This window comes from Pleurodeles waltl, chromosome 1_2, assembly GCF_031143425.1.
Source record: "Pleurodeles waltl isolate 20211129_DDA chromosome 1_2, aPleWal1.hap1.20221129, whole genome shotgun sequence".
Lineage (NCBI taxonomy): Eukaryota > Metazoa > Chordata > Amphibia > Caudata > Salamandridae > Pleurodeles > Pleurodeles waltl.
In genome coordinates, this window is record NC_090437.1 from 546,759,542 (window position 1) to 546,783,232 (window position 23,691).

A 23,691-nucleotide genomic window follows, 5' to 3' on the forward strand; every position below is an offset into this window, starting at 1 on the left:
TTTTCTAAGGCAGGAACCATGTGAAATGGTAGATTTAGCACCATAAAATGATGCTAATCTGGTTAGAGTCATTTTTTTTTTACTCTAACCTGCCTAAAGTCATTTTTTGGTGCAAAACTCCCTTCTTCTATACCGCCAGCCCCACTGACTAAAGTCATTTTTTTTTATTCTAGCCTACCCTTTGCACTGGCTTGCACCATTCCATAAATATGGTGCCCCGCTGGTGCACAGAAATGGTGCTTTAGTGCAATTTTGCACCAAAAAGTATAAATAAGGGCCTAGGGCCCATATTTATACTTTTTTAGCACAGTATTTGCGTCATTTTGTGATGCAAAAGTGATATAAACTTGCAAAATGCAATTGTATTTTGTAAGTTTGTACCATTTTTGCATCAAAATGCAGTGCAAATGCGGCGCTAAAAAAGTATAAATATGGGCCTAAGTATCTTCTGATACTAAATTAAAGTAAGGTGACAAGATGCATCAAAATTAATTTGTGAAAAGTGGGATTATCAAAATAGAACATGTGATGGCCTAGTACTGAACAAAAATTAACACGTCTGTGTCAGGTGTATATCTCAGTGGCATTTACATCAACTGTGAGAAAACAGAGGTGCGGTATCTGCTTATAGCTTTTCCAACTCTTCTGTAATTTATTTCGGAGCCCGCTAGCAGATAACACTTGAAGCATATGGTAGGTCCCAGTGCCGCTCTGAGAATATCCACCAACACAAAGTTTCCCTGAGATCCCTTGGGTGAAAATAATTATGCACGGTAAGAAGCAACTTTACATTCTTCTAATGTTTGGAGATGTGATCAAGTCATGTGAAGCTTGCAGTATCTGGAGCATAATAATGACTATTCCCAAGGGGCCTGGGAGGGACTCGACATTGATGCATGTACTTTCCTGAGAAGTGCATATTTGGCAGGAAGCGCATCTTTAAAATCAAAACAACAGTAATTGAACTCTAGTATTTAACACGAAGAAATTAAATAGTATATGGATTGCTCTGCACGTGTATGACTGAAACAAAATGCCCTAGATTGTGTGTCCCACTTAGTGCTTGGATAAGCATTACTAGCTGATTGTATCGCCAATCAACTTGATCAGCCGTCTATGCAACTCCTGATAAATAGATTAAAAATATTGCTGTTGTGCACCGCGCTGTTTGTCAGTGCTGCAGAAAATGAAACATGGGTCTTTCATGTGCAAATCTTTTGGTAAACGTGAGAGGCCGAGATCTGAATGTAAATAAGCCAACCCACAATAACAGTCCTTTTTAGCCAAACTGACTTACATGTAAGTTCATTGATCGTTTGGTATATGGTAGATGAAATTACCCCAAAAAACTTACATTTTGACCGACTTACATTTCAAATACATTTTCTCCTGAACTTACGGGAGAATGTAGTGCTGCGAATCTTTATATTTAAATGCAATTTTTTTTAAAAAAAGTTGATGAAATAATGTAATTGAGTTCAAGTTTAATGCACCGTGAGTGCGTCTTCAATGGCATCGGTTTTAAGGCTACAGGCAAATGTTTTCGTGCTTAGGGTTCTCATGGGCAGTGACATTTTCCTTGGTGCTGTTGGCTGTAAATGAAGCAGTAAACACAGATAAATATCAATCGACTAGTTATGTAAATACAGGATGCAGTTTCTAACTTTAAGTACAATCAGGAAGTGTTATTATTGCATGATCCAGACAAACAAAGTGTTCAGCCCCATTCAGAAATTAAAAAATCATCTAAACACCATTCAGGAAGTTTTCTGGAAAAAGCATGTTAATTAAACATGCAAATAATATGGCTTTCTTTAATCTTCGTTGTGTTATTCACTCTGCTTGCTAAGTCAGAACAATGCCTTAGTTATGTTCTGTGATACCACAACGTCGTTTTTAGTGATGTATACATATCAAATAAGTGCCAATAGGGTCATCTAAAACATAAAACAACAAATGTCGTTACAGGCTTTAACTGCAAAAAATTTAAGGGATGGAAAACATACGTTTTCAGTTTCAAGATACAGTCAGCGTTCAAATCAAACGTTTATAGGATTCAAGTTCATAGCTAGGAATAATAAGAGGTTTGGGCTTGTCTTTCCCACCAGCTCCAGCACAGGCATGCCAGAGTCCTTGTTGGATGTTGACCCTCTACTAGCAACAATCATATATGTGAGGCCATTATATTGGCGTGCCTCCACTTAGCTTTTGTACAAAGCACGTTAAATGCTATGCACAAACTTATAGAGCGGTGGCCATCTTGGGACGTCTATTTGTTATGAAGCTCCTTAATCTCCTCACTTACTGCAATATCCTCAGTAGAAAATGTTTTCAGTTTCGACTTAAATTTTATCAAGATGGCGTTCAGATGTGTCACACCTTTAGCATAAATTCAGAATGTTACCACTCTAGTTGCTTATTAGAACATTGTAGTAAAGCTGTTGATCACCAGGGAGTTAAATGACAGTTTGCTGCCAGTGTTGAAAGTGCATGTTTCAGTCTGAATGTCAGAATGTTATAATGAGATAGAAGAGGAAGATATTTGACAACTCACGTAAAACTTGTGCTAATTTTTCTTTCTATAGCACTAAACATAATTTCTATGGCAAAATTGACCTCCTCAAATTGTTCCTTTCTAAATTAAATGTAATACATTTTACTGGTGCAATTCAATCAAAATAACTTCAGATGGGTCACAGTTTTGTCATAAGTAAGACTGTTAGCGTTCTAGTTGTTCTTTAGAACACTATGGGAGTCTACAGTAGAACATAAGAAAATGAAATGACAGACTGCGCCTGTTGGAAGTTCATTTTTTTGGTGAGAATGTCAGACTTCATTCTCATACGGCTTAGAAAGATACAAAACATTTACAGAAAATATTCTGCCAGCAGGGTAAAATCACCTTAGAACACAGCACCATTCCTAAAATGAGTATGGTACCATCAACAAATAGTTCATATTACAACTAAAATGTGTTATTACCCTTTATACACTCTCCTTTTTGTGTCCATCAAACCCTACCATTCACTTTAATGCATTTCATTGGGGTGCTATCATGTATGTTGGTCCCAAGATGGCTGCTGTCACTTTCTGGTTAAAGTGCTGACAGCCTATCAGATCTCACAAAGAGGTCTGTGCTTAAGCACCACCCAGATATACACATTTGTATCACCTTGAATATCTCAAAAACTATGGGACAGATTTATACCACCTAACAAATGGTGTGTTCTCTGGGTCAAAAGTTACCTTTCTGCCAAATTTGACACAATTCCATCCAGCGGATCAGGCTGCAGGTATGTCTAAATACTCGATGGGAATTAGCATAAAAAACACACTTTTTTTTACCCCTATTTTTATCAGATTCCACTTGAAGGATTGTCCCAAAACTTTCCATACACAACAAGACCCTAGTGGGCTGGAAAACGTTGTATAGATTTATCAATCGGTGCCAAAGATATAGTCAAAAAATGCTTTTACTATAGAAACGAGGTCCTAACTACAACTACCTACGTCCAACTGCCAGTAGATAAAAAATTATTTCATTTAAAAAACCAAAGGTTATGAATTTAATCACACAAAATCAGAGAAATTCAGCAGTTATAGTTAGAGTTATTTTAAGGAACAGGCTGTTCCTATGGAGGATATCTGAACATTATGAATAAATATGGACTGTGATACAAACAAAATAGTTGGATGTCATTTCACGAAAGAGACGGGACACATGAATAACTTCTAATTTTATATCACGAGTGCTACGACACCTGTTCTTATTCTATTTTGTTTCTCCAGAAACATTGGAGGATTGAGGGAGATCCTCTTGTCGAAAGCACCGTGCCATGAACACAATGTGTTGTTATTTGATGGACTCACTGTGAGCGCCCAAATCCTATGAATATCTTCCTTGTTGGCATTGTTTTTATTTTAAGGAACTATAACTTGTGGCCTAAGGTAACTAACTCGCGTCCCCACAATGCATAGTTTTTTCTTCAGTAATTCGACTTCTACTGTTTCATTGATATTTTCATTGTTGTTATAAAAGTTGTCATAGGTGCTGTAATAACTGGGGTAATTAGCAGTGCATGGCGAGGGTGTGAATTATAGTTACCTTTGGCCGCAAGTTATAGTAAGTGCTGAATTTCTCTGGTTTTGTGCGAGTAAATTCAGAATCTAACTATACCATCCCTGTAACCTTTGGTTCTTTAAGTGAATTTCTATGGCTGATTTCATTCTATTTCCTAACTCTAATGTCCCTGTAACCTTTCATTTGTTCTGTGAATTCCTCTGCTTTTTTAAATGTAAAGTCATTTTCATTACTGTACATTAAACCAACCACCCTGCCACCAACCCCATATAACCACACACGGCCAAAGGCTGTGCGCAGTGAGAGATGGCCACAGGGCCTGTGTCTCTGGGTGTGAGAATAGATGTGAGAGTGTGTCTCTGGGTCTGAGAAGGGTTGTGAGAGTGTCTGGGTGTGAGAGTGGGTGTGAGAGGGTCTATGTGGGTGTGAGAGTGGGTGTGAGAGTGTGTGATGGCACTTCAAAAGATGAAAGATATATTCACGTCCACAAAGGATTTCAGGCCGTTTTTCTATATAGAATTGAGGAGTAAACACACATTCTTTACCATTGCCAAGCTCAGGAGTTAGGATCATTTGTCCTTTCCAGAAGTGGAGTTTTAACTGGGGTACCTGCTATGTTTATATTTGTAAGTGCTTTCTGTTGAGGTTTAATTTCTGTGAAAAGAGCATCATTGCCAGAACTGAAGCTCACCTGCTTGTTTATCTAAAAAGAGTCCACAGTTTTGCACAAGCTGTCTAACCTACTGGAGCACTTTCTACTGGTTAGTAAGTGCTATCTCGTTGGTTGAATGTCCAGTATTGGGGAGGGGGGCTGCGCACTACAAAAATGTTGGCAGCTATTTTGGGACTCAGCTTCAGCTGAGGTCCCGGGACATTGCAGGGAAAAATAAAAGAGGGGTTCACGGGCTCCCATCCTAGGGCATTTAGAAGCCCTGGGGAATAGCTCCTCCCCGAGGCTAATTAAATAATGATCAATGGGGTCCTGTGGACCTCCCAAGCCCCAAGGACTGCCACCTATCCAAGGCTAATTTAATTAAAATATAATTGGGGTCCTGTGGATCTCCCTGAGCCCCCTGGACTGCTATCTCTCTGGGGCTATTTATACAAAGTATGCAGGGGACCGCATGCCCCGTGCCCTGGGAACCACCACCTCCCCAAGGGCTAATTAAAAAATCATATAATTGGGGCGTCCTGCGGGGCTATAAATACCGAGTATGTGGGGGCTGCGTAGTCACAGGGACCACCACTATCCTGGCTAATATAATTAAAATATAAGGGGGTCCTGTCGACCGCCCCGTGCCCCAGGAACTGCCACCTCCCCAGGGCTTCAAAAAGTTTTTAGAGGGGGTCCAAATCAAAGAAGGAGTGGGGTCAGGTGGCCTTCCTCATGGAACCAGATATGACCATGGGTACCACCACCCCCATGGATGGCTCCTGCTACCTCATGGATTGCTCACCCTTGGAAGGCAGCTGTTTACTTTTGCTTGGCAGAAACTGACAGCTCAACACCAAGCACAAGAAAACATAACTCCACTTTCAGCAGCAGGACCTATCAAACTGTTCCCGCTTGCTGAAAGCAGAGTTTTCATCTCTTTCCCTTCCTGCTGTTATGTGGACAGGGAAAAAGTTAAATCATTGCTCCTACATGTAGGAGCAATGCCAGCTCCCACAGACGACGGGAGCAGATGGGACCGCAGGGCACTGAGGCTCCCCAATGACTCCATAGGTTTTAATGGGTACCCTGGGCACCATTTAATATATTTCCGGGCACTAGGGGATGGGGACCCCAGGGCTGATTTCGGCCTTCTTTTTGAGTAAAAGTATTTGGTCCCAGGGAGTTAGAGGTCCCCAGGGCCCAACACCTTTCGAGGCACATTAAAGCTCAACATGGAAAGTATGCACACCTTCCCCAGGGATAGTCACTCCTATTTCTGTCTTGGTGGGGTCGTTTGGATACCATTAAGATGATGTTACTCCTAATTGTTAAAATCTTTCTTAAGATGCTACCCATTAAAATTCCTAAAACATACTTTACCTATCTGGATAGGATCCTCTCTTGGGTTCCTATGTAATGGGAAACAGTCTTGAATTTCATTACTTAAATTAAAACATCTCAAGGCTGCAGGTGGTAGTAGTTTTCCAGATTTCTCTTTCTAACATTGAGCAGTATTAAGCAAGTCCAGCAGGCACTTCCTGGCCCCAGTGATACTACCTAAAATTATGGTTTATATTACAATCTTCTATGATTTCTCCATTCTCTTATAAACATATCTTTTTTATGTCACAACCTCCTTGGTGTTAGTTGCCATCTGTCATATTCCATTCTTGCTCCTTGCTTAGACTACTATTTATTTCTATTATTTTCCTATATGATCATTTTCTCCAAATTATCTCTCAACTACATTTTAATAATTCATTCATTTATTTCTGTCAACTCCCCTCTCACCCCTCTAATCTACCACCCACATTTCTTAAACAATATATGTTATTGCAGGCTCCTCTTCTAAACGCTCATAATCTTTTTTCTCACCCTTTGAATCAAACAGATGATTTGAAGTCTGACTACTTTTCACCAAATATAAGGCCACAGCATCACTACTTTGCGAACAGCACATTATAACCATTCATAACAGGTCTAAGTTCAAGAAGGGATCTTTGTGTGAACTTGATTTACATTGTACTCACCCTTTGACTACCTGGGACAAATTGTGAGCTAACAGTCACTCTACAGGGTGCTTAGCCAGCCTAATACAAATATTATACTACTTTTACAATATACTTGTTTACATCCAGCTCATTTATTTAAATTCAAGCTACTCAAACAAAACACTTGTTGGCATTGTAATTCCTATTCTGGCTCATATTTTCATATGTTTTTTTCAATGTCCAAATGTTGCTACCTTCAGGTTTGGGATACAATTTCTGCTATCACTAAATATATCTGTACCATTGTCTTTAGACAATATGTTCCTATGTTACATGTGATTATGTCCAATTGGAAATCTACAGAAAACCTCAACTTTCCGCAGTGGTGGAATTGGGTATGTCACAATCATAGACCGGACAGATATAATTTACACTCTTTTCCCTCATCTGTTAAAAAATATATTCTGTGGTCACTTCTCACTACCTATCTCTCATCAGTTGTGATTCCACACGCTCTTTGACTTCCTCAAATAACTCCTCTGTTGTTTGTACAGAAACAATATTTCGTTTTTTGCTTATTGAGGACATGACAACCACCTTCTTGGAATTTAGAGTTAAATGTATATGAGGGCTACTCTTTCATTGCCTGCAGTCCTCTCTGTCCCTTCTTTTCTCTCTCTTCTTTTTCCTTTTCTTTCTTCTTCTCTGTACATGCTATTCTATTCTATTCAGTGCAGAGAGAGTGGAGTGGGAGTGGGAAGGTGCTTTCTCTTCCCCTTGCAGGGAGACTAGTTGGGGCATACTTTTACTTCAGATGGCTCAGGAAAGTCCCCCGCTTTGTCCAGCAGTCAGCCATATACCAAACCCAGTGGAGTAAAGATGCCCCTAGAATTGGTTTGGTGTGACCATGCAGGAGGAACTTGCCCATCATCCTGGCAATAGCTATGGGTGGGCCGCCAGGCTCTGCACAAAGTGAGAAGGGCTTTCCAATCATAGTTTTCAGAAGTGAGGGTCACTGTTGTATTCTTTGCAGTAGGGCAAACAGTAGCTGCTACAGAAATGGGTTTGTTTACTCTTGCGAAGATTTACCCTATTGGTTAGGGTTGGACAAGGATTCACTTCCCTCATTGGCTAGTGCCAGGCATAAATATAACAATCCAATTCACCTTCTTCAGAATACTTTCTGGACCTAAGGGCTGCACATGTTCTTTTTGGAACCAGGACAAAGAAGTACTCTCCAGTTAGCAAAATTCCTATCTATCTACAGAGCTAAAAAGACCATCAATAGGTCTTTTTCCTGAAATCCCCAGCTGACCAGTACAAACTGGACGTGACCTGAACCCTTGTGGTGGCCTTGGCCTGAATGAGTCTTCACTCCCAAGTGCTGTTCTGGAGGTCCTGGGACCACTGACTGTGTTTAACTGAACTTCTCCTACAAGCAGTGAAAACCTGGGTTTTAGAGAATGTTTAGACGTTTGGACCTCTGGAGGACTGGATCAAAGACCTCCAGTCTATCTGATCAAGGCACAACCTCAGTGGGCTATGAAAAATGTTTTTCAAGCCCTGCAGTTCTCTGCAGCAGAAAATCAGATTCAGCAGAACCTTGGTGAGAAGAGATCTGGCCTCGTGGAATGCAGCGTTGAATACAACCAGTCATGATTCACTGAAGAATTCTGAGCTCCCAATAAAAGACACTTCCTGGCCATGAAATGTGAATTTCTCCTACTTAAAGCTTTTCCCAACAAAACTTCACCCAATGACTATCTGACTTGATGAAGTCTTCCTCAGATACCACCTGCTGCTTTGCCCTGTTGAAGGATTTTGACCTCCAGGAAAAGTCTGAAGGTAAAACTTCTGTCCAATCTAACCCTACTTGAGTTATAAGGCTCATTCATGATCAGCCTCAAATCTCATGTAGGTACCGGTTTACCACAACTATTAACTATCTTTTGCACTTTGCTCATATGGATGCCATTTTCATTTCAAAATTCATATCTCTAGTTTCTCTTAGTAGATATTTGTTGTTTCAGTGCCATTTTGTTAATTACATTTTACACTACTGCTTCCATTTGGTTTGAGATTTTTGTTTTTTGTTGTTTTTGCCTTATCACTGTTTTGGTATTGCACAAAGACTTTACACAAAGCCCTAAGTTAAGCCTGTCTGCTCTGCATCATAGCTACCAGGGGGTGAGCTCAGATTAATTTAGTAACTCTCGAGGTTCACCCTGACAAGAGTTGTAATTATTCCTTGAGATGAGCAGTCAACCATCCCAAATAGTGATTCAGTGTCTTAAACATACCATGTTTTATTTCATTGTTATTATTCAAAGAAGACCATTTTCAGTCATACTTATTGAGCAAATACACTTCTCCAGTAAAATGTATGTAAAGAACTTTAGAGAACTAACGTGCAACAAGATACATTTATTTGTTATGAAACAGAGTAATGCTAACAACATTTTCACCTTGTAGAGGGTGGCCAGGTTTCTAAAACCAAATAAACACTGCCAACGTCAGTAGCTCTGACTCATGAGTGAATACACCTCACTCTTCCTTGTGTTTCATGAGTTTTATGGATTGGTGAGTAGGTGAATGAAAAAATGTTTCAATGTGTGGATAAGTAGGTTCATAAGAGCAAGGTGATTATGTACATGAAAAATAAGTGATTGAGTGCATAGAATAAGTGAGTACTATGGAGAGATGCTTTCCGTAACAAGCCAGACCTAATGACGTTATTATTACTTATTCATAAAGAGTTTATGAGACAACTTTTGGAAAAAACAACAATGAGTTATGTGAATCATGGGTAGCAAGGCATATCACAACCTTAAAGTAAAGATAGGCTTTGTGGTGTCAGTATATAGAGTTTTTTTATGTACTCATATAGTAATGTAGTAATGCAGGCAATGTAAAGCATGATTGAGATCAGTTAACAATGATAGATTATCTCTTTAAAGGAAAGAACAAATTAGTAACAATTTGTGTAGCTGATAGTTCTAACCACAAAGATAGAAATAGTTTTCTTTGCTTAAAGTTAATGTATATTATCATCTGCAATAAGTGTATTGTCTTACTTGTATTTGATAATTTGGTTGGGACATTATATAAAAGAAATAAAGCCAATTTATATAAGATTAATAAAACCATTCAGTACGAATGTAGATTAAATACTGCCTAGATATAGTCTACATTAATGGTGCAAGTTTTTAGTCAAGAAATCAATAATTTCATGTAACAAAAACAAGGACTTAAATCTGCAAAGTATGGAAACCGCAAGACCTTTTCAAATAATTCCTTGTGAAAAATGCATTAAAATACAGAATGGGAGCCACATAATCCAACAGAGATCAGGACCAAGAACAAATGGGTTTGGGCAGAAAATTGCTACTACAATATCACTTTTCAGAGATACTGTGGCAATTGTCTGAGAGTATCTTCCTGCTACATTAAAAGAACCAAAGCTTGTGACATCAAATAAAGTGGCCTGGAACAGATAAAGCATGGCAGAAATAATAGAGATGAAGAAGAAGAATTATAATCTGTTCTTTATTGGAACCAGAAACAAGCAGAGTACATGGACCCTGTTGTTGTTTCTTGCATTAATTATGCATTCATCCAATTTATGAAACAGTTGGAACTTTAATCCTGTTTTACACCTAAGTTTCACATAAATTTGTTACTTTCATTTTCACAGAGAATTCTAACAGTACTTCTGGGAAGTTACTACAATTATTTTCCTGAAATGATTCTGGAGTTAATTAATTAATCATCAAGTATACAAAAATGTAGCAGGGCTTTATTTATGTATAAGTAAATACATCTCAAAAGTGCATTTGCACTTACTTTTTTCTCTATGGAGAAAATATGTTTTCCTCTTAGAAAATTATTCACCTATGCTGCTACCAAATGTTGAAGTGTTTCCTCCCTACCACTAATCTAAATAGAGATGTACTCCTGCCTATGACAGAATTAAAGTTGTGGTCATGATGGGGAAGAGGCACTGTGTATTACAAGAGTTTGCAAATCCCCAAAAATATTCACATGGTGGACAGACACTCTCACTTTTGGAATACCCACAACAATATCTTTGGAAACCATCTGCTCAAAAAAAGGCCTGTGCAGCATTTCAATTATGCAGGAATAATCTGAGTAGTTCTGAGTTGCTGTTCAATACAGAATTACATATAATAACACAATTATGCCCAATTATGAAATTAAGAGTAATTTGTGTGAAAAAGATTCTGACTGCAAGAGCACACATAGTGAGCGGCAGCTTCAGCTGCTGTTTATGTTTTCTTGCATTTAGTACACTTTTCGTAGCACCCTGAGATAACTATAACTCGTACCCCCATCATGCACAGTTTTCTCATCAATAATTTTATTTCATTGTTGCAGTGATATTATTAATAATGTCATTGAACATGTCATTAGTGAGCTAATATGTGGGGTAATTAGCAGTGCATGATGAGGGTCTGAGTTATAGTTACAGTATGGCATGAAATGTAGTTATCAAAGTTAGTTAAAACTGGTGAATTTCAGTGTTTTTTACATTTAAAATGTGACATTGTCACTTAAATTGTCACCTAACTGTAATGTTATTTTCATCTTTGGCTTTTTCAGTGAATTTCTAGTTTTTTTTAACATAGAGCAATATTTTGTTACTATAAATAATATCAACCCTTTCAAAGTCTGTGCTCTGAAGGTAGTTGGCCACAGGGCCTTGCCTATGGCCATGCCTTGCAACCAAACCCCCTTCAGGCACCCAACCCAAGCTGTACACAACTTTTGGCTGGGTACAGCTGGGGTTGGCCACAGGTCATGGCCAGTGCAGGGGGTTGCCCTCATAGCCTGGCCATAAACTAGGCCCTGCGGCCAACCTACCCCAGGAGATTGTGTCCCTAGGGTCTCTTTGAGGCCTGGGAAGTGGGCCATGTGCCCCATCCCCTTACAATGAAACAGACACAGCTGTGTCATTCCCGGGGCCTCCTTGAGGTTTGAGGAGAGGGGCTGGGTTCCCCATGTCCTTATTATGAGAAGAGCCCTGTGGGATGGGGTCACTGGGGACAAAATCAACTCAGGCCTTGGGGGTTCCACGCATGCCTCCCTCCCATAGAAAAAAAAGAATATGGATTGACCACCAGGCCCTGGCTCACCCGGGGGGCTTATTTGTAAAGAAAAAAGCTGTCATATTTTGTTTTTAACCTCAAACGTGTGGGAGAACTGGGGGATCACAACACCCCACAAGAGCTATGGGAGCAAGGTAGCTCTACCCTTCTGGCAAACCCCAATTGTTTTAACCAAAGGCAGCAATTGACGCCACTTTAACAGTCTGTGGCCAACCCAGTTAAAGTCTACATTAGGTAAACCTAGGTCCCTGTTACTACCACTCTTTCTGGCCCAAAACACAAAACTTGGATCCACAATCTAAAATCTGACCATTTTGGAGACAAGTAGGAGTAGCACAGAGGAAACGGCTGCAGCAGCATGAGGCAGTTTTGAATATGAAAGGCAGTTAAAACAGAGGACAGCAAGTAGAATGTTACATAACATATTTCTATATGAAATACTGTTGTTAACATTTTATCCTGGTAAAATATCAGCACCTTTTCAGCAAATTTGCACATTGCTCAGGTCCTTCTGGTCTTAGATATCAATGTTTGACACTTCAGCCCTAGGACTAATTTGTTTATTGCAGCCTTTGCGACTTTGCACTAGAAACCGATGTCCAAATGTTACCGTGTTTGAACACTAGTTTGCACACTATTTAGAACTTCCCTGTTTTAGACAGAGCACGCATATTTGCACCGTATGCTAGTCCTTCTAACAGTTGGAATAAATGTTACCCAGGTTAATTATCAAAACCCTTTCTAAAAATTTGCATGTTACTCAAGCCCCTCTGATCTTACATATCAATGTTTGGCACTTTGGCCTTAGGTTAAATCTGTTTATTGCATCCTTAGCAACTTTCCACTAAAAACTAAGGGCCTGATTCCGACCCTGGCGGTCATGGACCGCCAGGGCCGGGGTCGGAGGATGCACCGCCAACAGGCTGGCGGTGCTTCCAGGCCTTTTCTGACCGCGGCGGTAAAGCCGCGGTCAGAAAAGGGAAACCGGCGGTTTCCCGCCGGTTTTCCCCTGGCCTAAAAAATCCTCCATGGCGGCGCTGCAGGCAGCGCCGCCATGGGGATTCCGACCCCCTTCCCGCCAGCCTGGTTCTGGCGGTTTTGACCGCCAGAACCAGGCTGGCGGGAACGGGTGTCGTGGGGCCTAACAGGGCCCCACATTGATTTTCAGTGTCTGCATAGCAGACACTGAAAATTGCGACGGGTGCAACTGCACCCGTCGCACAAAAGCAACTCCGCCGGCTCCATTCGGAGCCGGCTTCATCGTTGCTGTGGCTTTCCCTCTGGGCGGGCGGCCTTTTGGCAGTCGCCCGCCCGCCCAGCGGGAAAGTCATAATGACCGCCGCGGTCTTTTGACCGCGGTACGGTCATCTGGAGGTTCCCGCCAGGCGGGCGGCTACCGCCGCCCGCGGGGGTCGGAATGACCCCCTAAATGTGCAAATGTTACCCTGATTAAACACTTACAATTTCACTACAAATTTGCTCACCTCCAGTCCTTCCTTGGTTTAGATAGTGTGTGCATTTTTGCACCTTGCACTAGTTTTCTTGCTGTTGGGTTAGAAAACCCTGTATCAATGATGGCTGTCTATGTGAAAAAGGGTGTTTTTTCATGATTAACAATTTAACTTCAAGACTACATTTATTTATTGACTGGTTTTGTATGTGTTAATCATAGTTTATGACTTTAGTAACCAATAAACACATTGACCTACCACATGTTTGATTGGCTGGTGGAGGTGTGCAGGGAATTTAAAGTAGGTAGTATATTCAAGGAAAAAGTAACTAACTCTGTGTTTGGCTTTAGATAAATAGAAAAGTTAGGTTGTTTTGGATGTGCTTGGAATTGCAAACAGTTAACTTCACCTGTTATAATTAATGAGAAAGATAGTATGATGTTGAGAGAAATTCTTGTGAACGTTTAACTTAAAGGTGGACAGAGACTATTGGAAACATGGTTACTATGGAAACAGAGTGTGGGGAAAAGAACAAAAAAGAGAGCAGTGAGAAACTGAAAAGCAGTTAGGTGTACAGAAATACCTCAGTAGGGAGTCTATGTCTTGTAATTGACAATATATTCCAAATAAAATATAAAGTAAAGTACTGACAACAGATTGTTGAATACTTTTAAGGGTTTTCGTGTGGATCAGTGGATCCACCGCGGACAATTCCAGTGGGTGGGGAGATGCTGAGCCTTGTGCTGGATCCGTGTATCGACAAAACAAAACTAAACTGGGCTTATTTAAAGGAAACATGGAAAAGGTTAAATAGTGACCATTTGAAAGTGGAATAACACAAATAAAAGATGAAAGAAAGTCTTTGATTTGAAGTACAGAAATATGTGTGAAAGGACAGTGACAAGGCTAACCATTGTTGGTACTTTTGTACTGGGAGTAGAGCAGCACAAGTTTTGCAGTGAAAAACAGATATTAGCAGATATTAAAATAGAATTTGGACAACAGCAAACAGATTTTAAAGATATGCTAATTAGGTTGTACATTTAAAAAAAAGTAAAACAGAGCGTCTGAGTGTATATCAGCTGAAAGAAAATGAGTAGTTTCTAGACACTGCGGTAGAAGGCAAAGTAGAAGAGAGGTTAGATGAGAACATTAACTAAAAGTATAGTGAGCAACAGAGGAAGAGGTCTTGCTAGACTGAAATTATTGTTGTTTTATTAAGCCAGTACGAAGGAATGTGTTTGGAATCAAATGTGGATGCTTGCTTAAAGTACATTATTTAATAGTATGCAATTTGTACCCACGCACACAGTTGGGCAGGCACTTGCACACTCAGTTACACTCCCACAAAAGCACTTATGTACCCACCACTCATATAGCCAGACAGTGACTGACACAATCAGACACACACCCATAAAATAATTGATGCCTCAATTTACTCACCTATACAGCCACTTACATATTTATTAACACACTCATACAGGCACTGTCGCATCCATTCACACACCTATACATCCATTCATGTACCCAGCACTCAGTCAGTTACACATGCCATTACACACCAAGAAAGCCAGTTATACTCCCAGTCATCCACCCATACAGCCATTCACATACCTATTGACAATATCATAGAATTACTTGCACACCCAGTCAGTCAACAATAGGGGCACTTACGCATCCACTCACACACCCACACCACATTCATGTATCCACCACTAACAGATCCACTTGTACACACAGTTACATACCCAAACACCCACTGACAAAGCTAGTTATCTATTCATACTGCCACTTACATATCCATGCGGATATCCATACAGTCACTAACATACCCAATCACACACCCACAGAGCTATTTACACATCCAGGACACACCCACAGTTGCACTGATACACTCATTCACATATCTACTCAACCACTCACCCAGTCACCCACCAGTTCAGCCGCTGATATATCCATTTATACACCTATACTCAGACACACATAGCCTCTTACTCATTGACATAACCACTTATTTAGCTACTCATCATCATATAACTTTATTCAATTTTTAAATTAAAAAAAATCATATAAGTATACAGTTCAACCACAGTTCATTAATCACCAATAAAGAAATATCTAAAAACCTTTATTAAAAATATCTCATCAAGGATAAAAGCAAGAATAGAAAAATTCAAGAAGCCCACAGGCAACCGTAAACAAAAATCAAAATAAAAAGGAAAATGACAACCTAGACAACAGCTAGGAGTAAAACATAAAAACACATTTTGGGTAAAGATAAAAGTTGCAAATATAAAAATGCAGGACTGGCCTGCTTCAGGTCTGTTGACAACAAAACAGGCCTTATATACTTATGGTGGAGAGAAATAAATCTGCAACAAATAAGAAAAATATGCATAGTATTGGCGACTAAAACATTATCAGTTATACAGAGCAGCAGGTTAGATGGTTTGAACCAAATACTTTAAAAAAAGTAACTGGTGGAATGTGCCTAATCTAAAATAAGTCTGTAACTGACAAAGGTGGTTGGTCATTTCCAGAGAGAGATAGGGCTTGGCCTAATGACTAAGTTTACCATATTTTACTAGTACATTCACCCCTAGGTTAGAGCCGAAGCCTTCCACTCCGCTGCCACTCTAAGGGAAAAGGCCTGCTTCACCCAAGCAAGATCGTTTTTGTCAATGCCCTCTGGATCAGAGAACAGCCCTGATCTCCCTAAAGCTTTGACAATAGTCTCTATATAATGAAGCCACGATATGTGAAGATTATTGTCCACAGTTAGGCAGTCCCAGAGAATTAACCTGTTGAATTGTATCTCCTCCTTATATCAACCTGAACACAAGAGTAAAAGCTGGAATACCCTGGCCAACACCCAAAAGGCCCCTTATAGATTTGTTTTCTGTTAACAGGATTTGTTCAATAGAGGGTTGTTATCAAATTTCACATTTGGCAGTGGCCATAGGAAAACATTTGGTTTTATATGCATCTCTGATTAGTTGTGGGGGATTAAACCAGAGATAGCCCTCTTTAAATTCCCTACATTTGTCCGAATCTGAGGTAGCCAGCTTAGATGAGAGTTTAATAGGATTCACAGGTATGAGAAGTTGTGAACCCTACTTAGCTTCTGTCCTTCAGCTGAAACACTAAATGTTTTGGTATTCCTAGGGCCAACAACCATAACATGGGATTTTTTTATAGTTAGTGGACATATCCAGGCTGTCCATAAAAACAATAAATATATCTAAACGGTGCTGAAGGCTTCTGATAATCAACTCTGTGTCATTGGCGTATGGAAGAACAGAAATGTCTCTTCTGCCTGCTCTGGGGACGTCAACACCCTCTCCAGCTGGTTGATGAACATAATAAATGGAAAGTGTCAAGTATACTTTCCTGGCAAACACCTCTTTTTATGTTGAAGGGCTTACACCTGTAAGACCACTGTGAAGATCTCTCAAAAAGGTGAAGAGGGCAAAATCAACCCGCGTGGACACCAGCTCTGCCCACAACCTATATCTGTTTACTTTATTAAAGGCTGAGCATAGGTCCATGATGGCCAGATGTATCAAGCTCATATGAGCCTTTGTACATTTTATAGCTACTCACTTGCAAATATTATGTAATCTAATTGTATGCAATGTAAAGTTAAATGTACTCTTTATTTTCTTTTCAGATATCTACTTGTGTTGAAATAGAAGGATTTACAGTGCGGAGAAGACAGAAAGGAGAAAAAAACAGTGTAAAAGAGTACTATCTGCTTAAGAGTGAGAGTAAAAAAAGACATGATGTGGTGAACATAAGGGAAAAAAGCTAATAGTAAGATAACTAAGGAGTTTGTTAAAACAATATATGGACAAGTGTAACACGAGCAAAATGTATCAAATAAAAAGTGAGCTTTGCAATCAACTTACAAAGGAGAAGGAGTAAGTCAGATCAAAAGTGAAAAATGTTATAAAAAACTAATTTAACAAGGAGGAAGAAAGAATTTAAAGAAATTTGATTGAGAATGTTTAGAAGTAGGGTAATACAGAATTTGGTACGAAGCATGAAGCAGCATAAGAAGAGAAGGACAGCACAGAAAAAAAACAATATAATGAGAGTGTGGTTGTTAGAGATTTACCCTGAAGCACAAATTACTTATTTTCATACCAAACAGAATAGGAACACGGGATAAAACAGTGTTACCTATGAAGAAATTCATAAATAAAAGTAACTTGTTTGCTACATTTTTAAAGGAAAATGGAAATATGCATCTAGTATTGCGGCTTTCTTTAAAGAAGAAAGCTATTTATAACAGGATGCATTCGTACATGCAGTTCAAGCAACTGGCCAATGCTATAAGGTAACTTATGGTAATACTATTGCAAAAGAGGAGGTGGTTCCTAGAAAAGGAGGAAAATATAGGTAAGGAGATGCAAAGAAGCGTAGACATGCCCCTGTGTATACATCAGAGTGCAGTAATATTTGTAGTATTCTCCGGGGAATAAAGTGATTCATTAAGAACTTTTCAACATCGATTTCCATCCAAAAGTGTGAAGTGGAAAATTGCATTGTTACGAGCATTATATCCATGAAAAATGAAGAAACATTCTAATATACAAGACACTCGTAAGTGTGTCATTCCAGGAAAGTGTGAAAAAGTGTTTTACATCATTTTCTAGTGTTGGCAGTTCATCATTCTAAAATATACAATTTTGTTAGAAAGCTTTAATTTATTGTATTGTAAACTTCACTGCATTGTGTTTCGGAGAAATAAACAAAGCACTTCTGTATGGTACAGTAGAGAGACTGAAAATATTTGTGAAGATATTCATTTATATTTTTTGGTCCTAAAGTGCAGTCCAGGCAAATTGAGGAGTTGGTATATTCAGGTGTAGAGGAGCAAAACACATATTAGCACTGATGACGTTTGATGAGAAATATCACAGTTATTACAGGTTCTATATCGAAACTAAGCTATGTTTATATGTGTTGTTGTTGCACGCACTACAAAGGCCAAACTCAAAATGTTGATGTGTGCTTAAAAGCTGAAAAAGAAAACAGAGAAAAGTGGCTACAATTTGCAGTGTATTCATTTGTGGAGAAACTTTTTGATTTGTTAATACACAAGATAATGTCCAAGTACTTCTATGACCAATGACAGGACTACAAAATACCTGCCAAAGCAATACACAATAAGTTAGGGGTTGTTGAAATTACAGAGGAACGTCAACATCTAAATGTTTATGAAGGAACAGTCATATAATCCATACACTCTTTTCAAGCACTAGTTCATATAAAACCAAAGACTAGGAAACTATCACTCCCTGAGCTTCAGAAAGGACTTAAAGGTAGAGTTGTGAATTTCCCTTTAGATTTTAAACACAGTATTGAAACAGTGAGTATAGAGTGAGTTTTGGAAGAACTGCTTGTTATTCTAGTGCCTAGAAAAAAATAAAAATATCTGGCAGGAACTAGTGGATATTAATAAGATGAAAGAAAGCTGCATTGTTTCTTAAATAGAATAATGTGTAATATATATGTGTAGCTGTTGTTGAGTGTGGAAACTGAGTGGAGGAAGAAATGTTGCCGACAAGGGGAGAGTTTAACAAAGTGGATAGAAGTAGATCTGAAGAATTATAGGAGCACTACAGTATCCATCCACTACATTCAAAAGAGGTTATGGCAGATGCCCCTTGCACTGTATCAGATGAAACAAGCTAAAGGAGCTCCAGTGAGTTTAAGGGACAAAAGTTTAAAGGCTTGAGGTTTTTCTCACCTATTTACCCCTTCCTGTGCAAATACCTACAGCTCTGTATAGATCAACAAGATTATGTTCAGAAGACGCTAGGTATTGACAGAGTATTCCATCTCTTATTTGTAAATTATTTGTCTAGACTGTCATATGCTGTTAACCATATTCCTAAAACAGGAGCTGATGTACAAAATGTGTCTGCAAAAGGCATTGTTGAAATAATTATTGGAAAAGATGAGAAGCGCAAGCACAGTTTGATAAATGTGATGGCATTTGAATTTGAGACCAATAGTACTGGTATGATTGCCCTGGTGAGCTGAAATGTATGTTGCGGAATTTAGGTGCACAAACCTGGTTTGTAACACTGAGTTGTGCAGAGTATCCATGAGATGACTTACATGAGTTTTTGAGCAAAGCGAACACTAACATTAAGGGTATGAAACTCAAGACAAAAGAAGAATTTAAATCAATCAATCATGGATTTGTAAAGCGTGGCTAATCACCCGTAGGGTTTCAAGGTGCTGAATGTAGGTGCGCTGCTGAGTAGAAAAGCCAGGTCTTGAGGTCCTTCCTGAACTGCTTCAGAACTTTTCTCTTTGGATCCTACAAATGATTGCAGGTGCTTTAACCACAGATTTCAAGCTACGTTATGCTTAGTCTGTAACATGACCTGGTATTTCAAAAGCTATAGTGAACAGTTTTATGTCTGCAGTGAGACATACAGTCACTGGTAAATCACCAAAAATACCTACAGCCTCAGGAGAATAGAGACTTTGAAATATATTGACTACAATCCTGTAATTTTGAAAATGTGGAACGCCAATGTGAATATTCGTTTTGTGGTAGACATCTCTATAGCTGTTGCTCATCATGTTACTTCATACATAACAAAATCTTAGAAGACCGAGATGAGCGATGTGTGGGAAGGGATATCTGCTGAGTAGTCTCTAACAAAAAAAGTACAGCTTCAGTTTGAAGATGCTTTCAAACAGGGATTGCAGTAGTTGGTTGTAGTCGCTCTGTGATACAACATAGCGAAGGCAGTCTAATTAACCTTAGAAATCTGAGTTGCCACAGTCTGTTGACAAAGATAATTTTTCTATTTACCACTTTTGCAGCTGATTAAACCTTAGTGTTGTGAAACAGATTTACTAGGAGTGTTTGACTGGTATCAAGACTATTTAAATGCTGCAAAGGATGGCATTGATTACTAAGTATTTGTGAACTACGTGAACATTTTTGAATTATGAAATTTAACAGGAAGATACAATTGCTGCTGAGGTAGCTAAGGAGACCTGAGAAAGTAGCCAAATTTCAGCTTCTCAAAGTCAGGACTCACTTGGACAACCAATACTTGAAAATGAGGTTGCTATTGCAATGAATGAGATGGAGACTGGAATGTAGAAACGCTTGATTTTACAGATTTAGATGCACAGCTAAATAGTGAGAAAATTGAAATATAAATCTGGCGGCGAAAGCTGCAGTTGAGCATGGATTGCTTTATGACAAAAAGAAGTGTACATGCTCAACATTTAAACTTATACTGTTGTATGTTAGTGGTCACGCTGGCACTGGTAAATGTTTCATAATACACGTTTTACTGCTATTCTACAAAATACTACTTAGTGCAATTTATCATGTATGGTTACAACGCCTACTGGATTTGCTGCACACAATACCAAAGGTGCTCCTCTGCATCAACTTTTGATGCTGCTTGGGGAACATTACAGCAAAAAGGATCACCAAAATGTATCTGGTGAAGCTTGTCATGAAGCGTCAAGAGTGTTATTGATCATTGATAAAGTGACCATGGTCTCAAACATAATGCTTGACTTTGTGTATTTGAGAATGCAAGCAGTTCTGAGAACAGATTATGGTGTCCTATTTGGAGGAAAACTTGTGATTCTTTTTTGGAGATCTACTGCAACTCACTCCTCTGAAGGGTCAGCCTGTGTTCAAAACATTGCTGCATGATGAGACAAGGAATTATTTGGGAAGCATTAGAAAAATTGTGATTGCGAATAAGTAATCAGGAATATGCAACAAGCAGCTGATATTGAATATGGTAACATTTTGAAAGATATTAGACTGAGTGCTCTTTCAAAAGAGGGAAGGCATGTTCTACAAAGTCTCCTCTTAAACAACATTATCGAACAACGAACAAAGCAGCAGAAATAAAGTCCAATATTATATAAGATGATAAATATATTTTGTGTTTAATTCCAACATTGGAGCAATGTGCATGTTTCAACAACGAACTGCTAAAATTGGAGAAATAAGTGATTTTGCTACTGAAGGCAACAGATAAAATGAAACACCAGGGTGTCACTGTAATTCTAAATGAAAAGTTAAAAGCAGAACTGGATTCATTGGAAAATCTGTTTCACAAACTGCAGGATGGAAGAAATGTTCAAGTCTATGCAAAACCGGACTGTGATTGTGAACCTTGTGATTACATTTGATCAGATTGACAACACAAAGCATATTGGACAATGTACTGCATGTTTTATTGTTTGTGAAAGATTTAGGGGGTTATTCTAACTTTGGAGGAGTGTTAATCCGTCCCAAAAGTGATGGTAAAATGACGGATATACCACCAGCCGTATTACGAGTTCCATAGGATATAATGGACTCGTAATACGGCTGGTGGTAAATCCGTCACTTTTCCGTCACTTTTGGGATGGATTAACACCTCCTCCAAAGTTAGAATAACCCCCTTAATGTTCTACAGAAACAGATTCCAGCTTCTCTAGTACATTGTTTAAGAACTGTATGTCATACATTGCTCTGTCTCAAGTTAGGAAATTATCTGGATAGTATTTAGTTGCATTTGAGGAAAGCAGAGAGCATGAAAACTCAAGCTGTGGTAAATAATACAACCGATTAAAAAGTCTTTATTTTCCTCATTTAGGACAGTATCCAGTTTATAAGAAACATTCCATCTGTCCAAAGTAGAAGGTTTCAAAGAGTGTAGTGATGAGGTTGCAAGGAAGAAAATGAAAGAGAAGAAGGAAGTTGTTATGAAACAAAAAAAATAAAATAGGGAGATATTGTTGGTTACTAATTGTCAAAACCCTCTTTTGTGAATTACTGTCCTGGTCCCAGCTGTGAGCAGGGCTAGTCATGCCTCAGTCATGCCTTATTTCCCCCCTCCTTATAAGTGATAACAGAGATGTTGGACCTGATTCACAAAGGTAAACTTAGACTTTTGATCTAAGTTTAGAGCAAAAGTGTACGTTTATGATTTTCAGCTATTCACAAAGGTAAGTTACGAGTAGTATCTTTATGTCTGCACTCTGGGCAGATCATCTGTACTCAGGGCGGATCTTCAGCACTCTGGGAGGATCATCTGCACTTGGGCTGGATGATCTGCACTCGGGCCAGATCATCTGCACTCGGGCTGAATGAGGCAAAAATAAATACTTCTAAAATTCCTCAGACCATACCTAATCGCAGCCTTGCTGCTCAAATAAAAGCAAAGCTGCCACAAACAAATCCTTTCAGACCATTCAACATGTTGCTGAATGTGTTTGATGGTTTGTCCCTGGCTATGCGAAAGGATTATTTGAGGAGAAGGAGGAGGAGGAGGAGACTAGAGAGGATCTTCAGACAAAGGAAAGACCTCTTTTCGGATGTCCAGTCAAGATGTCATGGCTAGATACCATTTTCCCCCTGATATATCTTGGAGATGGTTTGTGAATGGGAGCAGGATCTTGACTCTGTGACCTGCCACACCATCCCAGCATGTCAAGATTATAGCAGCTCTTCATTTCTTTGCTATGGGGCATTCCAGAAGGTCTCCGGGGAGCATGTGGGTATCCTCCAGGCAACCCAGTCTTGGCGCCTGCATCAGATACTAAACTGCATCAATAGGAGAGCCCATCGCCACATACAAATATCCCATACACTGGCTAGAAGGCAAAGGGTAGATAGGGATTTCTACCTTATTTCCCGCTTCCATGTGTGCTGGGTGCAATCAATTCCACTCATGACGCTCTTCAGCCATCTTGCCACAATGCACACATCTTCTGCAACAAAACGTTTAATTTTTCCTTTTTGAATTGGGCCCATTGTTATTTTCTTTTCATCACAGTACCAGTTTGAATAATGTTATGCCTTTAAAACCTTGTGTAACTTGGCAAACTCAGTCATTGACATAAGAGCAATGTTTAAAGGAGATAAAGACCAATGCTTATTGTCAAGATAACTTCTGAACATCTGGGCCTCACCCAGGTAATCCAGGAAAGACATGTCATCTGTTTACAACCACCTGGACCTCCCCCAAGTAATCCTGAAAGCACAAGTCAACTGTCAACAACTGCAGGTTCTTTAATTGATCCTAATGAAAAAGACAGTTGAGAAACGTGCAATTAAAATAACGACTAACAAGTTCCTCTGTTTTCCCCATGTGTTTCCCCCTATGTGTTTCCTTGCACCTGTTTGGGGCTCGCTATAAAAGCTGGAGCTTCAGACTAAACCGTCTTAGCCTTGTTTAACTTTGCCGTGACTCTTACGTGTCCACAGTCTTCGGCAATCTTCCCTTCACAGTGACAATCCTCTCTTCACAGGGGCATCCATATCTTCAGAGCGACAGGCTTCTCCTCACAGCGACAGGCTTCCTGAGTTCTGACCTAGTATTTCAGAACTTCTCCCCAG